Source organism: Lampetra planeri, chromosome 69, assembly GCF_965212315.1.
Source record: "Lampetra planeri chromosome 69, kcLamPlan1.2.h2, whole genome shotgun sequence".
Classification (NCBI taxonomy): domain Eukaryota; kingdom Metazoa; phylum Chordata; class Hyperoartia; order Petromyzontiformes; family Petromyzontidae; genus Lampetra; species Lampetra planeri.
This window is the reverse complement of record NC_136174.1, coordinates 411,673-423,198: the sequence shown is the minus strand read 5'-3', so window position 1 is coordinate 423,198 and position 11,526 is coordinate 411,673.

Sequence of the window (11,526 nt, the reverse complement as noted above, 5' to 3'; positions counted from 1 at the left end):
GTGTAACCAGGAGGTTCCTACCAGTACGAATTTGTTAATAATAAAACGGTTGTTTAAAAAAACTTTTTTAATGAGTTTATTTTGCTTTTGTTCGCAGTCCATGAGCCACTCCGTTGTTATCGAGGGTAGCAGTAAAGGTTCAGAGACTGTTCCTTATACTGGTAGGAACCTCCTGGTTACACCAGCCCACAGGGGATGATTGTGTCCGTCCGTCCGTCGTGCAGGGAGGGGCTGGGTGGGAGGGATGGGGCTGGGTGGGGAGGGGCTGGTCACCCCGTGGTGCCCTTATAAAACTCAACGTTTAACCTACTCACGCCGGCTTGTGCCCGCCCTCACAGTCGGCCATATTTGCGGAATACACCACGCCGCCGTTGACTCTGGCCATTGACCGAGCAACCCAACGTTCCTACCAGCTCCCTCCACAGGAATGTGTTTTAACTCACGGTCGAGAAGTACATCAATGGCGCCTGAGACACGTGGCGCCTTGCTTCTTGGGCGAGGCGATTCCAGAGTTAAGCGACCGCGGCGTTTTTGAACCTACACAAAAACAATATTTAATGAATAAGCCGTCCATACAAAATTTAAATTGCTTTAAAAGAGCCAATTAATTGATTAATTTTGATTTGAAGCTTTCGTGACTGCAGGAATCCATACTCTTTGGTTCTTTCGGTAAAGTCACGTAGGTAGAAAAATAAAATTAATCACGACGTTTCGATCACAGCACAAGCGATCGATTCCTCCTGATGGACGATCGCTTGTGTTGTGATCGAAACGTCGTAGTTTTTTGTTTGTTATTTTTTGTTATTTTCTCTGAACCTATCTACGTGACTTTACCGAAAGAGGCTACACGGGGGGGAGGGGGATATTTGTCTATTGTGAGATGTGTGTGGCCACCGGGGGGGGAGATAAAGGCGGCCGTGCGTGGTGTCGTCCACCCACCGCATCATTATGTGTCCCATGTCGGCCTTTACGGGCGTTCGCTACTCGCGACGAACGGAGCTTGCCAACGACAGTCCGTGTGTGTGTTTATTCTTTGGGTATTCTTTGGTTCTTTCGGTAAAGTCATGTAGATAGAAAATAAATTAAAAATAATGAATAAGTTAAAAAAGTCAAAAAATACAATGAAAAATAAATAAAAAATTCCATACACAAAAAACAGAAAAAATATATAAAAATTAAAAACTACGACTTCTAGATTTGAAGTTTCCGTTACTGCAAGGGTCCATACTCTTTGGGTTTTTCGGTAAAGTCAAGACCCAAACAATATGAATTCCTGTAGTCACGAAAGCCTTAAGTCAAGATGATGTGTGTATGTGTGTTGTGCGTGGCAAAGTCCCATCGGTGAGCTCCTCCGGCAGGCAAGGCTGCGTTGGCTGGGCCATGTAGCCCGCATCCCCAGCCAACGCATGCCCAAACAGCTTTTGTTCGGCCGGATCGAGGGGGCTAAACGGGCGCGGCACGGGCTAGAGAAGAGATGAAGTGATGTGGTACAGGAGGACGTGGAGCTCAGTGGACTTGCCGATGACTGCTACCAGCGGTGTCAAGATCGGCCTCTGTGGAGGAGGCTCGTGAAGGACGCTGCTACTGGGCAGTTGGAGGCAGTCGGAGGAGCGACGCTCACAACAACGAGCGGAGCGCCGGGTGGCTAAAGCACAGCAAGTTGGCACAGTAGGGGGCACAGGTGGTGCATCAGCCAGTCGTCTCGGTCATCTCAGTCGACGCGTGGCACCTGGGTCTGCCCCATGACCTCCTTCCAGCGGGCGTTCGACACTTCACGTGGCCTCAAGGTGCGCCTAGCCTGGCACAAGCGTCGTGGTGACGTCACCAAAGCTTTAAGTCAAGATGATGTGTGCGTGTGTGCGTGCGTAAGCATCGGCGTGCATAGTGTCTTGGAATGGATATTGTGCACGTGTTGACGTTGGGTCTCAAGCCGGTAAAGCGGGAACGTCGAGTGGCTATAGTGGGGGGTGGTGGGGGGGGGTCCAAGGGCTTCGCTTTGTGAACGCTGCCGCTCGCAAAGTGGCCACTTGACATTTGGAGAGGGAACGACGGCGGTGGTCTCGTTGTGTTGCCTTCGTAGAGTTGAGAAGCGTCGATAATTCGGACAAAGACAAAGGTCCGCCCCCCTCCCCTCCCCACACGCCGCTCCTCCGTGTAGCCTCTAGCAGGCTGTAGGGGGCAAGTGCTGCTAGGTGCGAGTAGCAACAGTGACTATGCACTACACCATACACAGACAAAGTTCCCCCAGGTAGCCTCTAGCAGGCTGTAGGGGCAAGTGCTGTTAGCTAGCGAGTAGCAACAGTAACTATGTACTACACACACAAACAAAGTTCCCCCAGGTAGCCTCTAGTAGGCTGTAGGGGCAAGTGCTGTTAGCTAGCGAGTAAGCAGCAGCAGTGTCTATGTACTACACACACCACACACACAGACAAAGCTACCCCAGGTAGCCTCTAGCAGGGCTGTAGGGGCAAGTGCTGTTAGCTAGCGAGTAGTATCAGCAGTGTCTATGTACTACACACACCACACACAGACAAAGCTCCCCCATGTAGCCTCTAGCAAGGCTGTAGGGGCAAGTTCTGTTAGCTAGCGAGTAGCACCAGCAGTGTCTATGTACTACATACACCACGCACAGACAAAGCTACCCCAGGTAGCCTCTAGCAGGGCTGTAGGGGCAAGTGCTGTTAGCTAGTGAGTAGCAGCAGTGTCTATGTACTACACACACCACACACTGACAAAGGTCCCCCGTGTAGCCTCTAGCAGGCTGTAGGGGCAAGTGCTGTTAGGAGCGAGTAGCAACAGTGACTATGCACTACACCACACACAGACACAGACCCCCCATGTAGCCTCGAACAGGCTCCTGGGGCAAGTGCTGTCAGTGAGCACCTATGAATGTCGGCACAGTGAAACACGAGGGGTTGGGTGGCCTGCACCACGCTCAGAAAAATATGCTTGCTAGGAGATGTTAACTACCTCGCCTGGTATACAGGAGGTCGTGGGATCGATCCCGACCCTGACGCATCCTGTGTCTCTCTTCCCGTGGTCACGTGGATTTTTCTCCGGGTCCCCCGGTTTTTTCCCTCCACATTTAGAATCGTGCATTTCGAGTATCTATTTGGCTGTCGTGCATTTGCTCCGTGACAATATCAGCCGCTTTTTGGGGGGGCGATCGTTTGTGATAGGCCGGTCGCTTCTGAAAAAAAGAGGCACCATAGCTCAGTGGGGCCTTATCTGGTCAAATAAAACAAATATTAAGAAGTAATAAAATACGTCTAAAGATCCCCCATGTAGTCTTCAACGGACTGTCAGGGCAAGGGCTGTTAGCGGTCAGCACCTATGAAAGCCGACACTGTGGCACACCTATAGGGGGAAGGGGGGGGGTGGCCAGCACCAAGCACGCCCGGCCGCCTTTGTCTCTCCCTGATGTCGATGTTTACTACATGCCACGGGGTAACAAATTTTGAGGCTGACTCGACCTATGGGAGGAGGCCCAGGTATCCGTTCAGATAATCGCTGTCACTTGGGTGTTAGCGTTGGTGGCCGTGAGCGGGAATCGATCGCGTGGTCTCTGCCGGATTCTTAGCGCTAACCGCTACGAGACTTCCCGCTAGCCGCTGCGCTTGTGCAAGACCCAACCACAGAAGATGCCCTTGGGGTTTGACCTTCCACGTAGCTCCACGGCCCACCTCTCAACCGCAATGGCAGCAGCGGATGCGGGTAAATAAATTAACCGAGGATTTTCCCTGAAGCCCAAATGAATAAGGGGGGCGTCCATAAATTACGTTACGCAATTTTGGAAGATTTTTTTACCGCCCTCCCCCCCCCTTCGTCACACGGCATCACAAAAAGTCAGACCCCCCTTCAAATATGACGTCACAAAGTTCTGCCCCCCCCCCCAAAAAAAATAAAACATGCTTCAAATCGCTTTAAACTATTGCCATTGTAGTGCGTATTTAATGTGGCGTTGAACTCTGTTGTAAAAAAAAAACATTTCTTAAAAAGTCTATTTGATTAAGTAGAACTTGTTGTCTATATTTATTTAAAGTTGCGCATTTTGATGTGACGTCACATTTCTCAACCCCCCCCCCCCCTCGTCACACATCGTCACAAATGTCTGACCCCTCCCCCTAGGTGCGTGACGTCATTTATGGACGGCCCCTTATGTGAAAACAGTAATACATTTTCGTTATTGGAAATTCAACGTGATCTCCTCTAAAGTACAGTAGTTGCAATATATTTACAACAGTGGGGCGGAGTTTGATTCATTGTTGATTGGCTGTGGTGACTCTGCTATCATCCACTCAGTGGGCCGAGTCTTCTGCTGGGCGGGAGTCAGAAAAGTATTTTCTTATCACCGAGCACGTGCATCATCGATCGTTAGGATTCGTTCTCAATCGAATGAGTAGCAATAGAAATAGTCAGTTGCGCTTAATTTTGAGCGATTTATCCGATCGTTTTTCTTGGGGGGGGGTTTTAATTTACGCAACTGTGTCCCATGGCAGCGAAACGGAAGCGTGTCGTTTTAACTTTAAACCAGACGCTGGATATTGTACGTAAATTTGAAAACGGCAGTTCCGTTAAAAATCTCAAGTTAGACATGTTTTTACACCTAGATCAGTGGTTTTTGGCATAGAGACCCGTGAAAAAATTGATACTTTTTGGGATAGTCCGTGATTTTGAATTATCCGCGGCCGTCCTGCCTGTCACGTTAGCGCGGTTAATCGAGCGCGATTAATCGAGAGTCTCTACCGGATTCTCCGTCGACTGTCGGCTCACACGAAGGGGGCGCTGCACCACTCGCTGAGACCTCCGAATGGACTCTTCGCCGTCCCGAGGCCGACGCGACAAAGAATCATCCCGACAATTATAATTGATTATCGTTTATTTTTGTATCATCATTATTATCATTATTTTTTTGAAGAAATCATCGCAATCAGTAGATAAATATGAGGTAATTACGTGACAATTAAAAGCTACCAAACTGTCCTGCTTCGGTCGGGACAGTCCCTGCGGGTCCATAATTACCCTGTGAAAAAAAAAATCTGGATTTTTTTTTGTCCCAGGTTTAAAAAGAAAAATGTTCTGGCCTAATGCTCAACACCTTTTACGGACATGAGCGGGGCTACCTGAGCAGTGGGTGGAGCTACCTGAGTAGTGGGCGGCAATAGTGGCTCCATGGGTGGGACTACCTGATTAGTGGGCGGTTCTAGTGTCTGAGTGGGCGTTGTATCCTGAGTAGTGGGTGGGGCTGCCTTGGTGGGTGGTGCTAGTGTCTGAGTGGGTGTGGCTACTTTGTTGGGCGTGATAGTAGCTGAGTGGGTGTGGCTATCTGCGTGGTGGGCAGTGCTAGTGGCTCAGTGGGCGGGACTACCTGAGTAGTGGGTGGTGCTGATGGTTAAGTGGGTGGGACTACTTGATTAGTGGGCGGTTCTAGTGGCTAAATGGGCGGGGCTACCTGAGTCGTGGGCGGTGCCAGTTAGTTGAGTGGGCAGGGTTTCCTGAGTAGTAGGCAGTGCTAGTGGTTCAGTTGGCGGGGCTAGATACTTAGTGAATGTGACAACCCTAATGGGCGGTGCTAGTGGCTCAGTGGGTGGGACTACCTGAGTAGTGGGCGGTGCTTGTTACTTAGTGAAAGTGACTACCTTAGTGGGAGGTGCTGGTGGCTCAGTGGGTGGGGCTACCTGATTAGTGGACGGTGCTAGTGGCTCAGTGGGTGGGGCAACCTGAGTCGTGGGCGGTGCCAGTTAGTTGAGTGGGTGTGGCAATATAAAAGTGGGCGTGGCTTACAGAGGGAGGGACTGATAGAGCCAAGCCTGAGCCAACCTGTGAAAGGGAATAAAGGACAACCCCTCTTATCTACGGCCCGACTACTACTTTTGCCTGGTATACAAGAGGTCATGAAATTCATGCCCACCCTGACGCCTGTTGTAGATTTGAAGTTTCCATGCCTCACTCTCCAAATATACAGCAGCAACAGCAGGCATCGTCAGGGGTCGGGTTTCACGTGCGGGCGAGAGAGTTAACATCTCCCTAAGCCACCGTGGCTGCTCCCCTTTCCACAGGCCTCGGGTTAAGACGGAGAACAACCACAGGGCGACGACACCACCCAGCCCTCGTCTGCTCCTTGCCATCGCTGCGATGCCACCGCCCCCATTCACCACCCCCGCCCCCCCCCCCCCCTTGACTAGAACGTGGCCGTGGCCACGATGAGGAGGGTGAGGAGGAGGATGAGGAGTGAACCAGCAAGGCCGAGGGGCGCGTGAAGACTTGGGCCGCCCCTCGACGCGTTGCACAGGTCCTCGGTGCAGCAGGTCGTGCGGACGCTTCCGACCACCAGGTCGATGTTGGTGAGGGCCAGGGAGGCGCAGACGCCCGAGGTGGAGCACAGCTTGGTGAAGGTGTTGACTTTGTAGGGAAGGTGCCGCAAGGGGGGGGGAGGGGGCAAAGCGAGGGTTGGCAGGATGGCCCATAATGTCCGTCAAACGATTAAACACGTTTTTTTTACTTCTAATAATGTTAGTAACCTTCATAAACCAATTATAATATTATATTATGATATAATATTAATATATTATATAATTCTATCATTTTATTATGTTTGCTTTTTTTCATTATTTTATTACTTCCCTTCTACGTGACTTTACCGAAAGAACCAAGAAGATGAATCCCTGCAGTCACGAAAGCTTTAAATCAAAATTTAAGCTTCATAAAAGTTAAATGCACGTGCGCACGTTGAGGCCGATTGCCGGAAGAGTGCCTGTCTGAGCGTTGGGCGCACGCCTGTCAACCCCTTATCAGTGCCTCCCTTATTACAGACCAATTCAAAGTATTAAATAATAATAAGAGCTTTACCTTTTTTATAAAACAGGAGTTGTATTAAAATGTGCAAACACCAAATAGAAACCCTTTGCAAGGAATCGTGTATTGCAGTAACTAATTCTCTGCGTGCCCTAATAGATCTCAACGTTCATCCCACAAAGTCCCATCACAAGGGAAAAACACAAACAAATAGACAAAAACAATTGTTTTTTTGCCCGTATTCAAATGGCTATATGGCGTATTGACCTGAAAACTCAATTTCCCCTGTATAAGAACACGGGTAAACCGTATGCGTTTACAGGTATGAGTGTATAGTAGTGTATAGTAGTGTAGTGTATCGTGTAGTGCATCGTGGTGCAGTGTGCATAACTGTCAACCCCTTATCAGTGCCTCCCTTATTACAGACCAATTCAGACCTTATTGGTCACCCCGTGCCCTTACAAATCTCAACGTTCATCGCACAGTCCCATCACAAGAGAGAAACACAAACAAATAGATGTTTATATTATTTGGGTCTTTCGGTAAAGCCACGTCAATAGAAAAATAATAATAAAAAGAATAACAATATCACGACGTTTTGATCGCAACACAAGCAATCGTTTTCAGGTGAAAAAAGAAGAGATGGTGGTGCATAACGCAGGGCCCTAACAAAGACAGGAGGCACATTTTGGGTAGCGTCTAGAAGTATCATCCAGCAGCATCCCAATGCTCTGTGCGATGGTGATGATGATGGTACGCCGAGGTAGCAGCCGTATTACCACAGGTTACTTCTACTCGTGATGCGACCTAGAGTTACGTTCATTCAAATCGCGTTATATCCAATTGGCACCCACGTTATAAAAAAGAGATGTGTTCCCTATAGTGTGTCGATCGCGTTACGCATATCCGATGATTACACTGGTCAACACATTTTTTCTGGCATAAGGTATTCCAACGGTTTTAAGGTTTAAGGTAATTTTGGGGTGCTGATTCCAAATCTGGCATCTGTTTTTGTCTATCACATCAGGTTTTTGAGATATCAAATATTGCATTTTCAATGAAAACTGCAGAAGAAAAATATTAAATAAATGTGGATATCTACATGAAATTATGTTATAAATACACTATCCTAAAAATACAGCGCCATATTTTAACACTAAAGCAGTCACTGACTCGCAACAACTTGCAATCATAAGTGACAGAATTAATTGCGGGTAAAATCAATGAAAATGGGGTATGCCGATAGCATAAAATGAGATGTGATAGAGCAAATCTGAGATCAGATTTGGAATCAGCACCCTGAAATTAGTTTAAAACAGCTGCAAAAGTCCAGGCCAGAAAAAAATGTAGTTTTTTTGTTGACCAGTGTTATCGGACGGCGACTTCTAATGGTACTTACACCCGATGGCGCCGATCACATTCGTCTGGCAGGTGTCCATGCCCTCTGTGCAATTCACGGGGCCGTTCCCATTGCAGTTCTCATTGCTGCGTGCAGCTATGCACGTGAAACATTGCAGAGCACGTGCTGTGTGTGTGTGTAGTAGAGAGAGGGAAAAACATCGCTTGCTGTTAGTTTAACTTTCGGTTGGTTTCACTTCACCAGTAGATTCTCAAACCCTTTTATTAGGCGACTGGCAACCCCCGGGTTGTTGAATATTCTTGCCAACCGAGTGGCTAGGAGATGTTAACTACCTCGCCTGGTATACAGGAGGGCGTGGGTTCGATCCCGAACCCTGCCAATGCCTGCTCTTGTATATGTGGAGTTTGCATTTCTCTTTCTCCCCGTGGTCGCCTGGATTTTTTCTCCGGCTCCTCCGGTTTTTCACTCCGCCTTTAAAAACGTGCGCTCAGAGTATTTGGCTGCGATAAAATGTCCACGCTGTATTCCACGTGAAACTGGATGGGTCACTAATGGACATCAAAAGTGAACCCTGGCTTTATGATGATGATGATGATGATGGAGGCTCAGGGAGTAGCTTCATCCAGCAATGGCTGGACCCTGGCTGATGATTACACTGAGAGACAGTGAGAGACAGAGAAAGACGTGTGGATTAGAGAACAACCATTGGCTTAAAGATATCATCATCACATTGATCTTCATCCAACAGCGGGTAAACCCTGGCTGATGATCACACTGAGAGACAGAGAGAGGAACACGTGGATTAGATAACACACGCAGGGTATAGAGACATCACCACTACACTGATCATCATCCAGGCAGTGGATTGACCACTGCGATGATGATGACACTGAGAGAGACAGAGACGAACACGTGGGATAGAGAACACACGGCAGGGCACAGCAACATCGCCACTACACTGATCATCATCCAGCAATGGATAGCTAATCGCGATGATGATGACACTGAGAGAGAGAGAGGAACACGTGGGATCGAGAACACAGGGCAGGGTACAGAGGCATCACCACTACACTGATCATCATCCAGGGAGTGGATTGACCACTGCGATGATGATTACACTGAGAGAGGCAGAGAGGAAAACGTGGCATAGAGAACACACGGCAGGGAAAAGAGACATCACCACTACACTGATCATCATCCATCAGTCGATAGAACATTGCGATGATGATTACACAGAGGACAACACGTGGAATAGAGAACACACGCAGGGCGTAGAGACATCGCCACTACACTGATCATCATCATCTAGCAGTGGATAGACCACTGCGATGATGATGATACTGAGAGAGAGAGAGAGAGGAACACGTGGGATAGAGAACACACGGCAGGGCGTAGAGACATCGCCACTACACTGATCATCATCATCTAGCGGTGGATAGACCACTGCGATGATGATGACACTTAGAGAGAGAGCAACACGTGGGATAGAGAACACACGGCAAGGTATAGAGACATCGCCACTACACTGATCACCATCTAACAGTCGATAGAACATTGCGATGATGGTTACACAGAGAACAACACGTGGTATAGAGAACACACGCAGGGCGTAGAGACATCGCAACTACACTGATCATCGTCATCTAGCAGTGGATAGACCACTGCGATGATGATTACACTGAAAGGCGAAGAGGAACACGTGGGATAGAGAACACACGCAGGGTACAGAAACATCACCATTACACTGATGATGATGATGACGATTGTTACCTGGCGTTACGGCAGCAGACATCGTGACGATCAGAACGAGCAGGAGAGTTGAGAAAGTCATGGTTTTTCTTTCTTTTGTTTTTGAAGCCCACTTTTTGTGGCCGTTTGAGAATATTTAATAGTTTTTTTTCGCGGGGGGGAGGGGGATTGTTTAAACCCTGAGCGGAATGAGTGTGCGTCAGCAGAGAGATCCGAACGCTCGACTGAAGGTGCCTCACGAAAGTGGAGTGGGGTTGGGTCTCTTTTTATTGAGCACACGCGGTTAAAGCTGCCGTGAAATTAAAGTGGACACTTGGGAGTGGGCGTTTCCTTGCCCATATATGGTAGCATGGCCTCAAAGGGGGAGTGTTTTAGGTATTTACGGATCGTTAATTTATTAGAGACACTTTCAGCATACCTGGCAACCCCTTATCAGCGCCTACCTTATTACAGACCAATTCAGACCTTATTGGTCACCCCGTGCCCTTATAAATCTCAACGTTCATCCTACAAAGTCCCATCACAAGGAAGAAAGACGAACAAATAGACACATTTTCTGTTGCCCGTATTGAAATAGCTGTACGCCGTATGGACTTAAATACTAAATTTCCCTGTTCAAGAAAACGGGGTAAACCGTATAGGCTCACAACATAGACAACGACAAACGTAATGGCAGTCAGTACAGATGTTTTATTTTAATCCAGAAAAAAAGAAAGGAAGTTGCACAGAGCACAACCCAACCCAAGTCACGTTTGGATCTATCCAGGACTCAACAACCTTTATCCATCAAACTCGTAACCAATCCTCATTCAACCAATAGAGCCGCAGAGAGACAAAGACGCAAGGAGATTATTCTTTGCGGGGCACACAACCTGCGGAAGTTGGTCATTGTTGCATGGTTTTTGTTCTTTTTCCAGGCAGTTCCAGCGCCGCCATTTTTTTTCATGTTGTGGCGGCCATTTTATTGGGAGGGAGCCCCCCCCCACCCAAAGCCCCACCTACCAAAAAGTAGGAGGGTTTTTGGAGGGGATGGGGCTTTGTGCCAACGCATGGCACAACAAACCAAAACGACAAAATGACATACCTGTCAAACCCTTGTCAGTGCCTACCTTATTACAGACCAATTCAGACATTATTTTAACCCTTGCCCTTATAAATCTCAACGTTCAGCCTACAAATTCTTATCACAATGGAGAAACACAAACAAATAGACAAAAAAAATGTTTCCCAGGTTGAAATGGCTGTACACCGTATGAACCTGAAAACTAAATTTCCCTGTACAAGATGACAGGTAAATCATATGGTTTGACAGGAATTAAATGATCGTAACTCCGACCCCCCCCCCCCCAAAAAAACACGTAAAACCGAAGATGCAACTGCGACCACCGTAACTTCCGTGTACTGCTATCAACCGGTTAAAAAAAAAATCTGTACTGACGGGAGAGCTAAATAACGATATACATACACTCGGTGCCGGGTGGGGTGGGTAAGGGCACGCGTAAACACACGTGGGGAGATGTCTTTGGAGGGCTTCTCGCAAGCGAAGTGGAGGGCGGTACGGCAGATCAGATTCGAGCGAAAATGTCTCCACTGCCGAGCTCTGAGGTTTCAAAGCTGCCTCC